The sequence below is a fragment of the Nanorana parkeri genome, unplaced genomic scaffold (assembly GCF_000935625.1).
Source record: "Nanorana parkeri isolate BGI_ZX_2015 unplaced genomic scaffold, ASM93562v1 scaffold1055, whole genome shotgun sequence".
In the NCBI taxonomy this organism is placed as follows: Eukaryota; Metazoa; Chordata; class Amphibia; order Anura; family Dicroglossidae; genus Nanorana; species Nanorana parkeri.
The window spans coordinates 596,415-610,101 of record NW_017307323.1 but is presented as its reverse complement, the minus strand read 5'-3'; the positions used below and the strand labels follow the sequence as shown (position 1 = coordinate 610,101).

At 43.8% G+C, this 13,687-nt stretch overlaps 1 long non-coding RNA gene across 1 annotated transcript in view; it reads left to right on the top strand.

Moving 5' to 3' along the window:
- Positions 1-11,241: 11,241 nt before the first annotated feature.
- LOC108796103 overlaps positions 11,242-13,687 on the top strand; it is a 19,357-nt gene continuing 16,911 nt past the window's right edge. Inside the window, exon 1 of the long non-coding RNA XR_001941784.1 lies at positions 11,242-11,326. This is a non-coding gene — a long non-coding RNA (uncharacterized LOC108796103). The remainder of the gene's footprint in view (positions 11,327-13,687) is intronic.

Here is a 13,687-nt window from a genome sequence, read left to right as displayed (position 1 = left end):
CATGGTGGCTTCCTTCGAAGCGGTGCCTTACGCTCAGCATCACACGCGGGTTCTGCAGAGGTCCATATTGTCGCTGTGGGACAAGTCCCCTTTGTCGCTGGACCGGGCGGTTCGGTTGTCTCGGGAGGCGAGGGCCTCCCTGGTCTGGTGGCTTCGGTCTCCGTCCCTGGTGTTGGGCAAGTCCTTCCTTCCCATTCACTGGACGGTGGTCACCACGGATGCCAGCCTGTTGGGCTGGGGGGGAGTCCTGGACGTTTGGACGGCTCAGGGCCGTTGGTCGTCGGAGGAGTCTCGGCTTTCGATCAATGTGCTGGAACTTCGGGCGATCCGTCTCTCTCTTCTTCATTGGACGGACCGTCTTCAGGGACGGCCGGTCCGGGTTCAGTCGGACAACGCCACGGCCGTGGCGTACGTCAACCATCAGGGCGGCACAAGAAGTGTGGCCGCGGCTCGGGAAGTGGAAAGCATTCTATCTTGGGCGGAGGTGCATGTCCCGGCTCTCTCCGCCGTGTACATTCCGGGCGTGGACAATTGGCAGGCCGACTATCTCAGTCGCCAGTCGGTGGACCCGGGGGAATGGATGCTACATCCGGAGGTGTTTCACCAGCTCTGTCTTCGCTGGGGGTTCCCGGACGTGGATCTCCTGGCGTCTCGCCTCAATCGGCGGGTCGATCGGTTCGTGGCCAGGACCCAGGATCCTTGGGCGGATGCGGTGGACGCCCTGGTGGCGCCGTGGGATTGCTACGGTCTGATTTACGCTTTCCCTCCACTATATCTGTTGCCGCGTCTTCTTCGCAGGGTCATGGTGGAAGGCGTCCCGGTCATCCTCGTGGCTCCGGATTGGCCGAGGAGGGCGTGGTACGCAGATGTGGTTCGGTTGGTGGCGGACGTCCCCTGGCGCCTGCCGCTCCGTCCAGATCTTCTGTCTCAGGGTCCGGTGTTCCATCCGTCTTTACCGTCGTTGGCTTTGACGGCGTGGCTGTTGAGAGCCAGGTGTTGAGGGATCGTGGTCTCTCGGATGCGGTTATTTCTACGATGTTGCGGGCTCGCAAGCCTGTGTCACGACGGATTTACCATCGAACGTGGAAGGCTTATTTTGCCTGGTGTGAGTCGGTGGGATTTCCGCCTCGTTTGTTTTCCGTTGCCAGGATCCTCGCCTTTTTACAGCGAGGTGTGGATCAGGGTTTGGCCTTGAGTACGATCAAGGGCCAGATTTCGGCCTTGACTGTCCTTTTTCAGCGGCCGATAGCTTCCAACGCCTTCGTTCGCACTTTTGTGCAGGGGGTCACACGTATCGTTCCCCCTGTTCGCTCCCCGTTGCCGCCGTGGGATTTGAATCTGGTGCTCTCGGTGTTGCAGGAATCTCCTTTTGAGCCTCTGCGGGATATTCCGATTCTGACTCTCTCTCAAAAAGTAGCCTTTTTGGTGGCGGTCACCTCGATCCGCAGGGTTTCGGAATTGGCGGCTCTTTCTTGCTCGTCCCCGTTGCTGGTCCTGCATCAGGACAAGGTGGTTCTGCGGCCTCGGCCGTCTTTCTTGCCAAAGGTAATTTCGGCTTTCCATCTCAATGAGGACATTGTCCTGCCTTCCTTGTGTCCGAAGCCTGTCCACAGGAAGGAGAGGGCACTGCACTGTCTGGACGTGGTCCGCGCCATCCGGGTTTACCTGAGTGCTACGGCTGCGTTTCGGGAATCGGATTCCCTGTTTGTCGTTGCAGATGGCCCCCGGAAGGGCAGGGCTGCCTCGTCGGCTACCATCTCTCGATGGATTCGCGACACAGTATCTCAGGCATATGCTATTAAGGGGCGTGAGCCTCCTTTTTCTGTTACGGCCCATTCTACAAGGGCTGTTGGGGCATCTTGGGCTTTCCGTCATGGTGCCTCCGTTTCTCAGGTTTGTAAGGCCGCAACTTGGTCTTCTGTTCACACCTTTGCCAAGTTTTATAAGGTGGATGTTTTGGCATCTGCGGATGCTGGTTTGGGGCGCAAAGTGTTGCAGGCGGCCGTTTGAGGGGATTTTTTTGTTTAGTTGGGTTTGTTGTTTCTGTTGGCCCACCCCTCTTTTTTGGTACTGCTCTGTGACGTCCCTACAGTACATGATCTCCGATCTGTTCCCTGTGTCCTTCAATGAACGGGAGAGAAAATAGGATTTTGGTACTCACCGTAAAATCCTTTTCTCTCCGTTCATTGAAGGACACAGGGCCCGCCCCTCTATGTGGGTGTGTACTCCTTTACTGCTTGTTACTAAACTGGAGACTTGTCAGCAGGTGGGGGGTTTGGCCACCGGCAGGGGCCGCCCCTAGACTGTAATTGGTCTTTAGTTTTTTTGTGCCTAGCGTCCTTCTCCTGCAGGTGGCGATATTACCCTACAGTACATGATCTCCGATCTGTTCCCTGTGTCCTTCAATGAACGGAGAGAAAAGGATTTTACGGTGAGTACCAAAATCCTATTTTTTTTCTTTACCCTGAGTCCCCCACATTTTCGTGTACTGAAGCAGCCAAATCAGCATCAGAAGGTAGACAGGAAGACATGGGGAGGCAGTAGAAAAAGCAACAGCAGGTGAACAGCAGGATATGAGGAGACAGCAGAACAAGCAACAGCAGATAGAAAGAAGGACATCAGGAGACAGCAGTACAAGGAACAACAGATAGAAAGGAGGGCATGAGGAGACAGCAGAACAAGCAACAGCAGGTAGAAAGGAGGACATGGGGAGAGAGCAGAACAAGCAACAGCAGATGCACAGGAGGAAATAGGGAGATAGTAGAGCTAGAAAAAGCAGGTAGACAGTAGGACATGGGGAGACAACAGTACAAGCAACAACAAGTGAACAGGAGGAAGTGGCAGGAGTATCAGAAGGAAAATCTGCTGATGGATGCAGTCTGACAAAGGATTTAGCCCTCTAATTGTTAATCCAAGCACTGACCATTCATTCAATGACTAGCCACTTCCCAGATGGACAGTCACAAATGTCTGGCTAAATAAATTCACTGTGTCTATGTTTTTAAAGAGTCAGTAACAGGATAACCTACAGGCAAATCAGACAATCATAAATCACTATGAACCAGTATTACATTGCCATGGAAACTACTGTTATCTGTTTCAGTAGATTGAATTCATAGGAGGGAGACACAACTGTGTCTGAATACAGAAACCACTGAAATATGAACAAAGAGGTGGACATACTCCCTGTGCAGGCTTTTACTGCTACACAGAAGTTCAAAAGGGCTCAAATACTGGGAATGGGAATGCCCCATTGGGGCAGGTGATCAGGATGCTCCTGCTGCTGATCATTTTTGTTCAATGGAAGGAGGTCTAAACCAAAGAGCTGTGGTATGGAACCTGGCCTATTGGTGGATGTTTTGTCACAGGAAGTGCCAGTGAAAGTACATTTGGAACAAACATGTTGAGGAATTCTGAAGTGTAAAATGAAACAGAGGTAAATTAGGCAGAGACAACATAATATAATGTAAACAACTGTATGTAACCCCTTCATGACCAAAGACCAGTGTTTGGTAAATATCCAAACTAAATTTAGCAGCATCAGTATGCTTCAGTTAAGTTAACAGTGATTACAAATTCACTGTTATTGGCTATTGGATGACACATAGACATTGATATTTTGTATTACTGCAATTGTGTTTTTCGATTACATTAGTAAACAGATGCACATTGCTATCTCCAAGCTGCAGTGGCATCTGCAGGCAGACTGGAGGGAATAATTTGACTGCCTGGTATGGTAATCACAAGCTCAGGAACTATGCTGATTGGTTCCTAATCACTATGGGAAGACTTGGAGCTGTCACAGAGCAGTCAAAGAACTAGGAATGTACACAGGTACACATTTCTACTCAGTTGGAACAATAATTAAAATTAAAGAGAAGATGTCAGACACTGCACATGAAGAGAGAAACAATATTAGGCGTCAAAGTGAGTGAAGTGTTTTTTTGCGCACAGGTCCTCTGTGATCTATTAGACTTATTTCATAGAGCAGTGCAAATTGCGGTGATTTTGTGCCAAGAACAGCAACCCATAGCAACCAATATATGAAAAAGAAAAAGTCTGAGTCTTATTACAATACAAATGATTTTCTCCTGCTTGGTTTGCCTTTACTAGTCATTTATGTTGTAAGATCATAAATAAATGGTTTCTGCACTCAAATAAATAATATTCCCCTTTAAAAGCTTTCAGATCATCAGCTATATTTAAACCATAATGCATTCATTTTTATGAATCAAAGGTTTTTTTTTTTATATATAGCTGTAACTAAATGTTCTGTGGTCTGTCTGCACTGTGCTTTTTCTGTGACTGTAAATATCAGGCAGGAAAGGATAGCCATTATGCACCAATTTGGAGTGATTGGGCACAGCGGGAGTGGAGAGCCAAGCCTTTAAAATAATGGCTATTTTTTGTTTACAATATATGAGTCACTATCATGTCTGTTATATTTGTATGCGTCTTGTCAGGAAAGAGGTTTGAGGCTCTTTATTCGTAAATTCACTGTTTATAGCTGAGTGGCTGTATGGTATGTGTTCTTACTAACAATGTTATAGTTCCGTTTGAATTTTATATACAGGGTTATTCACAAAAGGGTGAAGAGTTTGTAGAAACTCTTTTGTGAATAACCCTGATAGTTAATTTTTGTTTAATGTTTAATAGTTTCACCAATATACAGTATATAGATATCAAGCCATGCATGTATATTTGTGTGGGAAGGGCACAAGTGATGCATTGGGGCCAACATCTTCTGGGGCCCATTGATTAAGGATTTGTATATTTTGGAGGTATATACGGTAGTTTTACAAGCAGTTTGCTGTCTTGTCTGACTTCACACATTGCACAGAAGCTGGGTGACCTTTTTTTTTGCAATTGTGCAGTTAATGTCAATACATTGTGGTCAGGGAAATGCTACCTGGTTATCAGTTAAGTGGGGCCTCCTTAGATTGGTGGTAAGCTGGAAAAGACCCCTCTTACATTGGTGGTCATTGGGAGACAGACCCCATTACATTGGTGATCAGTAGGAAAAAAGCTCTTACATTGGGGATTAGTGGGGAGAATGTCCCTTAAATTGGGGGCTGTTGGGAAATGCTTCTTGCACTGGGGGACATTGGGAAGAATGTCCCTTATATTGGGATCAGCAGGAAGAATGTTTCTTACATTGGGGGGCAGTTGTGAAGAATACTTCCTACGCTGGGGGTCAGCTGCAAAAATGTTTGTTAGATTGAGGGTCAGTGGAAAGAATGTTCCCTCTTTTGGTGGTTAGTGGGAAGAATACCTCACTTACAAATAGCTAAAAAAATGATTTGGTGTCAGTGGTTACCTATGTGAGTGGCAGAAATTGCTAACTGCTCAAGGAACCCTTGGCAAACATTGCGGCAACCCTAGAGTTCCACAGAACCCTGGTTGAGAACGACTGCTTTGGATAGAGAGATGATGCAGCTGAGGGACACTTGAAGAAAGCAAATTGTGAATCTTATCACCATATCTAGCTCTGGGTCTCTGTCTATATTTATGTCTGAGACCTGTTTTTTGCCTCCTTGGTATAAAAATACATTAATATTTACATAATAAAAGCCCAAGTTTCTTGCCCCCCACAACTTTTTTACATTTTATGGATAGATTCCTTTTTTCCATGGGTCTTTGGTCCAGTCATGACATCATGGGTTTTTTTCTTCCTCCAGCGATGGCTGGGTCTTGAATTCTGCAGAGAACACTGCTTCATGGCATTCTCCTATGAGCTCAGGGCTGCTTGATGATGTACCCCCAAGGGGGGGTCCTTGCGAATGGTGCTCAAAGAAGGTGGACTAAATATTGTTTGGCATCTCTCTGCCTAAAAGGGACTGGCTCTGGACCTCAGGGTGGTTAAGCTGCAGGGAACATCGCGAAGTGAAGGCTGCTTTTATATATTAACAAGGCCTGGGCCACTTATATTTTATATTTAATTTCTGAATAAAAACTAGAACATTGCCTATCTTCCCTGCCATCTTATCTTATACTTTGTATGCACAAGTAGAAGGCACTAGGATGGAGTTAAATATGGCAGCACTAGAGGAAAGACCTTGCAGCGTTATGACATAAATTGGGTTCCCCACTGGACGTCTCCTCTATAGCCGTCTGGCTGAGTCTCCAGCTCCAGGATGTTTCCACTGCTGATCTCAGTTGACTGGCCAAGCATTTGCCGGCAAGTGAACTGTAAGAGGATTAGATGAAATTGCTGTAATGCCATCTAAAGCGAGTTGAGAAAAGCAGCAAGTTCCACTAATTGCGGGTTGTGGGGGATGGCTGGCCTTGCTTAGTAATCATGGATGGCATTAGTCATCGCACTTTGTGTGAAGCTGTGAATCACCGCTGCTCAAATTAAAATTATTCACAAATGTTTCTTACTTCTTTTTGGATTTTTTTCATAAAGTAAGCTCCTAAAATATCAGTTCACCGTGTACTTATCCATACTCCCGTATAATAATTATATTTCAAACGTGCTTTTCATCTGTCACTGCCGCTGCGGCTTCAGTGCTTCTGTTATTTTATTATGTTTCCAGAACATTTTCTACCTGTAACACACTTCCTCTTTTTCATGATTGTAAACCTGTCCTTTCTGGCCCTGGGCCCACTTTTTCAGATTTACTAAATGCCATAGGTGATTTGCATACTTTGTTCTGTCTTTGCCTAAAGAACTAAATAGCCTCTGTTGTTTCGCAGCGCAGCTCTCATCTGTCTCGGGAGACTTCTAAAGACATTTTTACTGTTTAAAGGACAACTGTCATAAGTAAAATAAGTGGGCTGCCATTACTGACCTCCTAAAGAAATGTTAGCTGACTGTCTCTGACTTCAGTACCTTCTGTATCATTGACCTGAAGTAACCATGGCAAAAAGCAAATCAGAGTGAATTCAGAATTCCTGAGATACATCTTTGTTTTGTGTCAGTGACTCAGAAGGCACTTTCAAGACTTTCCAAGCATTTGCACAACTTTGGCGATGTGTTGTGATACAGTAGAAGGTATCATATGTCGTACTGTTACCACATAATTCAATCAACTACAATGAGATGCCTTGTCCAATAACAAGTACTAATGCTTAATTGCGTTCACCAAGCAGCACCCAATCAAAATCCATTTTGTACTGGCCTGACAGCAGAGTGACTTGTGGCTGGTTACGATAGCTTACTTACCTTAAAGCGGAACTCCAGGATTTAACTTTTATGGATCCTTACTTTGATCCAGCTTGGCTCAATGTAAGTTTCAATATCTGATCTCTGGAAGGCTGCTGGGGATGCTGAAAATCACTGTAGAAGTCCACACAACATAAAGTGGTAGCCATGATCCTTTGTAACTCCAGGGGCTTCCTCTATGCTCACTGAGCCCAGGGATTCGCTCACTCAGCACTGCCGCCATTAAAATGCCTGGTATTTTTTTCAATGAATACAAGGCGTTCTTTCATTGGATAAGGTGGAGATTGTGACATCATCTGCCCCTCCTCTCCACCTTGTGCAATCAGAAATAGCCTTGTATTAATTGAAACAAGGTGTTCTCTGTATGGCAAGAGTGCCAAACGAGCGACTCCCTGTGCTCAGTGTGCAGAGGAGAAGCCGCTGGAGCCACCGCCAGAAGAGTACTGCTACAGTGATTGTTAGCATCTGCTGCCGTCCAGAGATCAGATATGAATACGCCAATTGAGCCAAGCTGGATCAAAGTGCATATCCATAAAATATATTGTTCAGTAAGGTTGATGTCAGATGGGCGACTATGTCACTATTGATTTGTTGACCTCTAGCAGCAGGTTCGCTAAGACGATACTTGTTTGTCATTACAATGCGTTATTTAATTGGGCAAGGAGGAGATCATGACATAATTCGCCCCTCCTCTCCACCTTGTCCAATCAGAGAAAGCCTTGTAATTATTGAAATTTATACAAGGTGTTCTTTGTATGGTGGTGGTGCCAAGTGGGCAGCTCCAATGTCAATTCAATGTCAATTGAATCACTCCTTCTGTAGCTGAGGCAGTGGGCTGTGCACAAGCTTAGTGTTCAATGTATGCAATAACAAAGAAAATAAAAGTGAGCAGAAGAGGGCCGAACACACACACACAGGCACAGCAAGGCAAGCCACTCTATGGCTCACTGTTCCCCACTTATCCTTCCTCCTTCCTTTCTCCTCCCTTCTCTCAGCAAGTAGATGGATAGCTGCTGGATTCTGCTCTGTCCCTTGTGATCTTGTACTGGACAGGAAGTTCAGGGAAGCCAAGCTGAGAGAGTTGGAGTCTGCTGTTTGGAAACATGACAAGTGCTTGGTCGAAAGTATAAATAAATACTTTGCTGGGCAATGTATATTTGTTTGATCTGGATTCATTATTGAAAAAATGTTTGAGAGTTTAAAACTACTTTTAAAAAAAAAAACGGAATCCCATTTGGAATCTCCAATGAAGAGAAAAAATATGAATCTGAGATGGATAATAAATTATACATAGTTGCACCGGTAAAAAAGCTTTCCTTTATGCCCATTCTGTTTCTATGTAACCATCCTATAGACACCTACTGTAGAGTTGTAAATACACTAGAAGCCCTCCAATTAGTTTGATGTTTGATCTTCAATTATGCTTTCTCTTACTGAAAAAAAGGACACACTATGAGAACAAAGCTAGCTGTTTTCAGAGAACACCACAAAAAATGTATATTACATTTCACACAGTGGAAAATTACACACAGCGAAGGAGTACAAGGTCACAAATGGCATGTAACATTTCCTGTCATGTTGCCCGGCAATCCTCTTCACGTCACTATATCTAAATGTAAAGAATAACGCTACTGACGAATGCTACATTTCTCTGGAAACTGTAACAGGCCTCCAGCAACCAGGTTCTTCTTGGATGAAGTGCTTTCTTCAGAGCCTGTACTACATACAGAGCTGATGATTTGACTGCCTTGTCTTTCTGTACCGACTTTTTCATACACCCGAGGCTTTCACTCAATACAGTATCAGCCAGTATTAGCAAAGGGGGTTTTTTTTTCAGGGGAACAGTAGCAGATGGGAAAAAAAGATAGTAGGATGACTGTGGAGAAATTTAGGCAGAGATGTCATCTGTTTTGATATACGTGGAAGTACAAATTAAAATATACACGTATATTTTGTCTATTTATGAACTATTTATATGAAATAAATACTTATTTTCTATGCTACTTAGCTACCTGTAGTGCACATGATGCAGTACTACATCACACTACCTTCAACCTGAAAAGAAACTATAGTACAATGCACAAAATGAACGTTCATAGATATTTGCTGGGAGAAGGGCCTTCAACCTGAAAAGAAACTATAGTACGATGCGATATGATACAATAATCTATGAACTTTCATTTTCTGCATCATTCTATAGTTTCTCTTCAGGTTGAAGGTATTGTGATGTAGTACTGCATCATGTGCACAGGGAGCTAAGTCTCATAACAAAACCAAAGCCAAAGGCAGCCAAATGAATAACCCGGCCGAAGTGAAGTGAGCTGAACGCTGTTCACTTCAGTCTTGTACGGCTGATTTCAGTCATACATCGGCTAAAATCAGCTGTACATCGGTTGCCTTCGGACATGCAGAGCGGAAGTGCATAAGGAGTTCGACTCAGCCAACAACTGGATCCGGCTATTCTCATAGGGGCTGAATGGCAGTGAGTGAATAGCCAAATGCCGCCGAGCGGATTTAGGCTCAGCTATTCTGCTCAGTACCTTCGAGGTACCGAGCAGAATTGAGAAGTGAAAGGAATGAAAAAAAAAAAGTTGAAAAATTATTTTAACAATGATAAAAAAATAGGAAAAAGAAAAAAAAGAAGAATATTTTAAAGAAAATAAAAAACACAATTGGGCGGAGCTAGTGGTGACACCTAGCTCCACCCAACTGTTTCCTATTGGCCGGGACCTGCCAGAGTCTTCTAGCAGTTCCGGCCAATGAATAAAAACTGGGCGGAGCCAACCATGACGTCACGGCTGGCTCCGCCCAGTTGTTATTGTTTAATGACAGATCAGCAGCCCCAATTCATTTAGGGACCCTGATCTGTCATTACAACTGGGTGGAGTGATCATGGCTAGCTCCGCCCAGCTGTCATTTGCGTAGAGAAAGGTTAACCCTTCGGCCGACCTTTCTCCACGCTTCGCCTGTCACTTCGGCTCAGTTGAGCCGAAGCATATGCCTTAGGCTCAGCTGCCTTCGGCTGCTGTACGGGCTATAGTGAATAGCCTGTACAGCAGCCCTTCGGATCCACTGAACTGAAGGGCTTAGGTGGTTGAAGCGAGCCGAAGGGTCAGCCGAGGCTACGGCTGTATCCTTCGGCTCCATAGTGAATAACCCCCCTAAGTATTTATTTCATATGCTCCTCTGCTTCATCTAGTGGCCATAATGCAGTATCACATTACAATACATTCATCCTGAAAATAAAATATATTAAGAACATTCGTCTTTGCCATTATTCGCACAAAAGGAATGTCCACAGATATTAGCAAGACAAATTGTTTATAAATAAATGAACCTGAAAAATATTTTTTTCAATTTTGGATAGAGTAGAAAGTAGTTTTTTTTTTTAAATGAACATTTTAACTTTATATCCACTGTAAAGACCTTCATGTGGAGAGAAAGATTGGTGGCCGTTCTTGACCCTGACCATTATACTAAAACATTTTTCAATAAATAGAAACCTTTCATTATATATCACTATTCGGATGATGAATTGAGGGAGTTGGCATACCCCTTTCGACTCACGAGTTGATATTTGGAGGAACAACTTCAGGCTTCTCTGGGAAAAGTGGAATTATTGGATGATTCCTCTCGGAGATAGTAATAGTAATGATAATGATAATGTGAAAGGAAAATTAATGGTGTGGTGGGACAGTAACAGTAACTAGACAATGATGGAGTAAATCCATTAATCATTTTCTCCCTCATGACATATTAGTACAGTGATCATCATACAATTTATGTATTAGTTGATCCTTTGACTTATCTGGATAGACAAACATATTTTGTGTTGTATTTCTCTACTGTTTTATGATCTCCTTTGTTATGTTTTGAAAATGAATAAAGTATTTTGAAAAAAATAAATGAACATTATAAATGAATATCATGATGTGGATTGTGATATCCCTGCACTGGCAATCCACCTTGTGAGACTAATAGTGCCATTTCACTTAAAATAATGTGAACAAGATGTTTCTGCAAATGATATATGATGTATATTTTTTATTTTGTTCAGTAAGCTCAGACCTAGATGATCTCAAGCCACAAAGAGCTCTGAGGAGGCAGAAACCGAAGACCCTAAGCAGCCCTGATGACTCCACCTATTACAATATGTTGCATGTGAGTTGTTATGACATTTGTTATTTAAAGGGAATCTCTAGTTTTGTTGAATTAACAATAGCCTACAGGTCAACCATACAAATTTCATGGATTTTAGTAAGTCGTATTGCTTACTTGCTTTCTTTGATGTAGACAACTGGCTGCTAAGCCGGGGAGTCTGTTTTTACTATAAGCCCATGATTAGTCTTAGTGCTGTAACAACAAAAACTGCAGTCCAAGCATCACTTTAGATGCCCAAGAGGGCTTTTGCTCCCTTGCTGGCCTGGAATGCTGCAGAAGGAGCAGCCAGAGAATAGAGCCATGCCATAGGTAACAGTAAAGCAGTGTTTCTCTCCTGGGTGGCCAATAGAAAACTGTTGGGCGGAGCTAGCTGTCATTGCTAGCTCTGCACAATCGTTTTCTATTTACTTTTTTTGTACTTTTTAAACTATTTTTCTGTTCTGCTCGGTCCCTCTGAGGACAGTGGAGCCGAATGCCGCCCGAATGCGGCTATTCACTCACTGCTGTTCGGCATCTATAAGAATAGGCCAGCAGCGAGTTGACTGCCGGAGGTTCGGCTCAGCCGATCCACATGTTGGATCGGCTGAGTCGAACTCCCTTTGCACTTCAGGTTGGCCGAACATGCTGAGCATGTTTGGCCGACCCAAACCAATGCGAAGCAAGCCGATGTATGGCTGATTTCAGCCGCACAACCCTGAAGTGAATAGCCGAACAGTGTTCGGCTCACTTCACTTGGGGTCGGTTGTTCACTAGACATGTGCGATTCGTTTCGTTACGAATCGAAATTCGTACGAATTTTCCTGAAATTCGTAAATTCGGAAGCATCCGAAATCCGAATTGCAGTTTCCGAATTATATCCGAAATACGAAATTCCGTTAACGAATTTCGGATCCGAATTTCTTTGAAACAGGAACTAATATTACCCCTGTAAATGAGGTTGAACAACATGACAAGATTTTTTTTTTAATCCGAAATACGGATCCGCTGCTGCTGAGGGTTGCATTACAATACACAGGCAGGAAATACGAAATTCCGTTGACAGAATTTCGTTCCGTTACGAACATTCGTTATATTGAAGTTAAAAAGCAAAGTACATTTGTTAATATACTGGAGTTGATGGTAGTTTTTTTTTAAATCCGAAATTCGGATCCGGAATCCGTTAACGGAATTAGTATTTCGTTTGGTTCACCATTCAGAGGTTTTCTCTTCTGCTGCTGAGAGTTGCATTACAATACAGGAAGGAAATACGAAATTCCGTTGACGTATTTTCGTTCCGTTACGAACATTCGTTATATTGAAGTTAAAAAGCAAAGTACATTTATATTGGAGTTGATGGTAGTTTTTTTTTATACCAAATACGAAATTCGGATCCGGAATCCGTTAACGGAATTCGTATTTTGGATAAAAAAACAACTACCACATCGACTCCAATATTAACAAAGGTATTTTTGCTTTTTAACTTCATCATAACGAATGTTCGTACAGTTACGAAAATGTGCCGGAACTAACGAAAATTCGTATTTCATACGAATCTGAATTGAGTTTCGGACACGAATTACGAAATACGAAATAACGGATATTCCGAAACGGAACGAAACAAAACGTAACAAATTTTTTGACGGCGCTCAAGTCTATTGTTCACTCGGCTGCCCTTGGCAGCTTAGTGAATAGACCCTTAAGTGGTTTCTTAGTGCTCATATGACATGACCCCGTTGCTGGGTCATGCTTCTGGCCAGAGAGCTTTCTGTGGGGCTTTGGTACATATTGTTGCATCATTAGGCCCAGACAGCCAATAGTCAGCATTTTCTCCTACTAGTGCTTATTATTGCGTTTTTTAATGGATCATACCAATAGGAAAAACAAATGTGTTATCAGTAATTTATAAGAGGACTATATGGTGCAAAAACCTGGGAGCACTGATTTGTAAAGGGACTGTGATTGGAGTTATGCCTAGCAGTCTCATATAACTTGTCCCTGACTGTCTCCTTCAGCATGCCCCCCGTCTCCAACCACACCTGTGCCATGCCTGCAGTCTCCAACTTTCTCATATAGCATGGCCACAGTCTCTAACCATTTTCTGTAGTATCACGTTCAGTAAACATTATGGGACTCATCTATAAATGTAGGCCAGGCAGATGCCATTCACATGGCACTAGCACCCCTAGATGGCATTGATAAGTATAGGGTGCTAGTGCCGTGCGAAAGGCATCCACCCGACTATACGCACGGTGGAACTTTGATAAATAACCCCTGGTGCAGCCCTATACATATGATAGATAGTGATATAAGGGATATACAGGGGAGCTGTTGCCCCCCCCCCCCCCCCCTTTTACAAAAAAATTACACACTGCCCAACCTCCC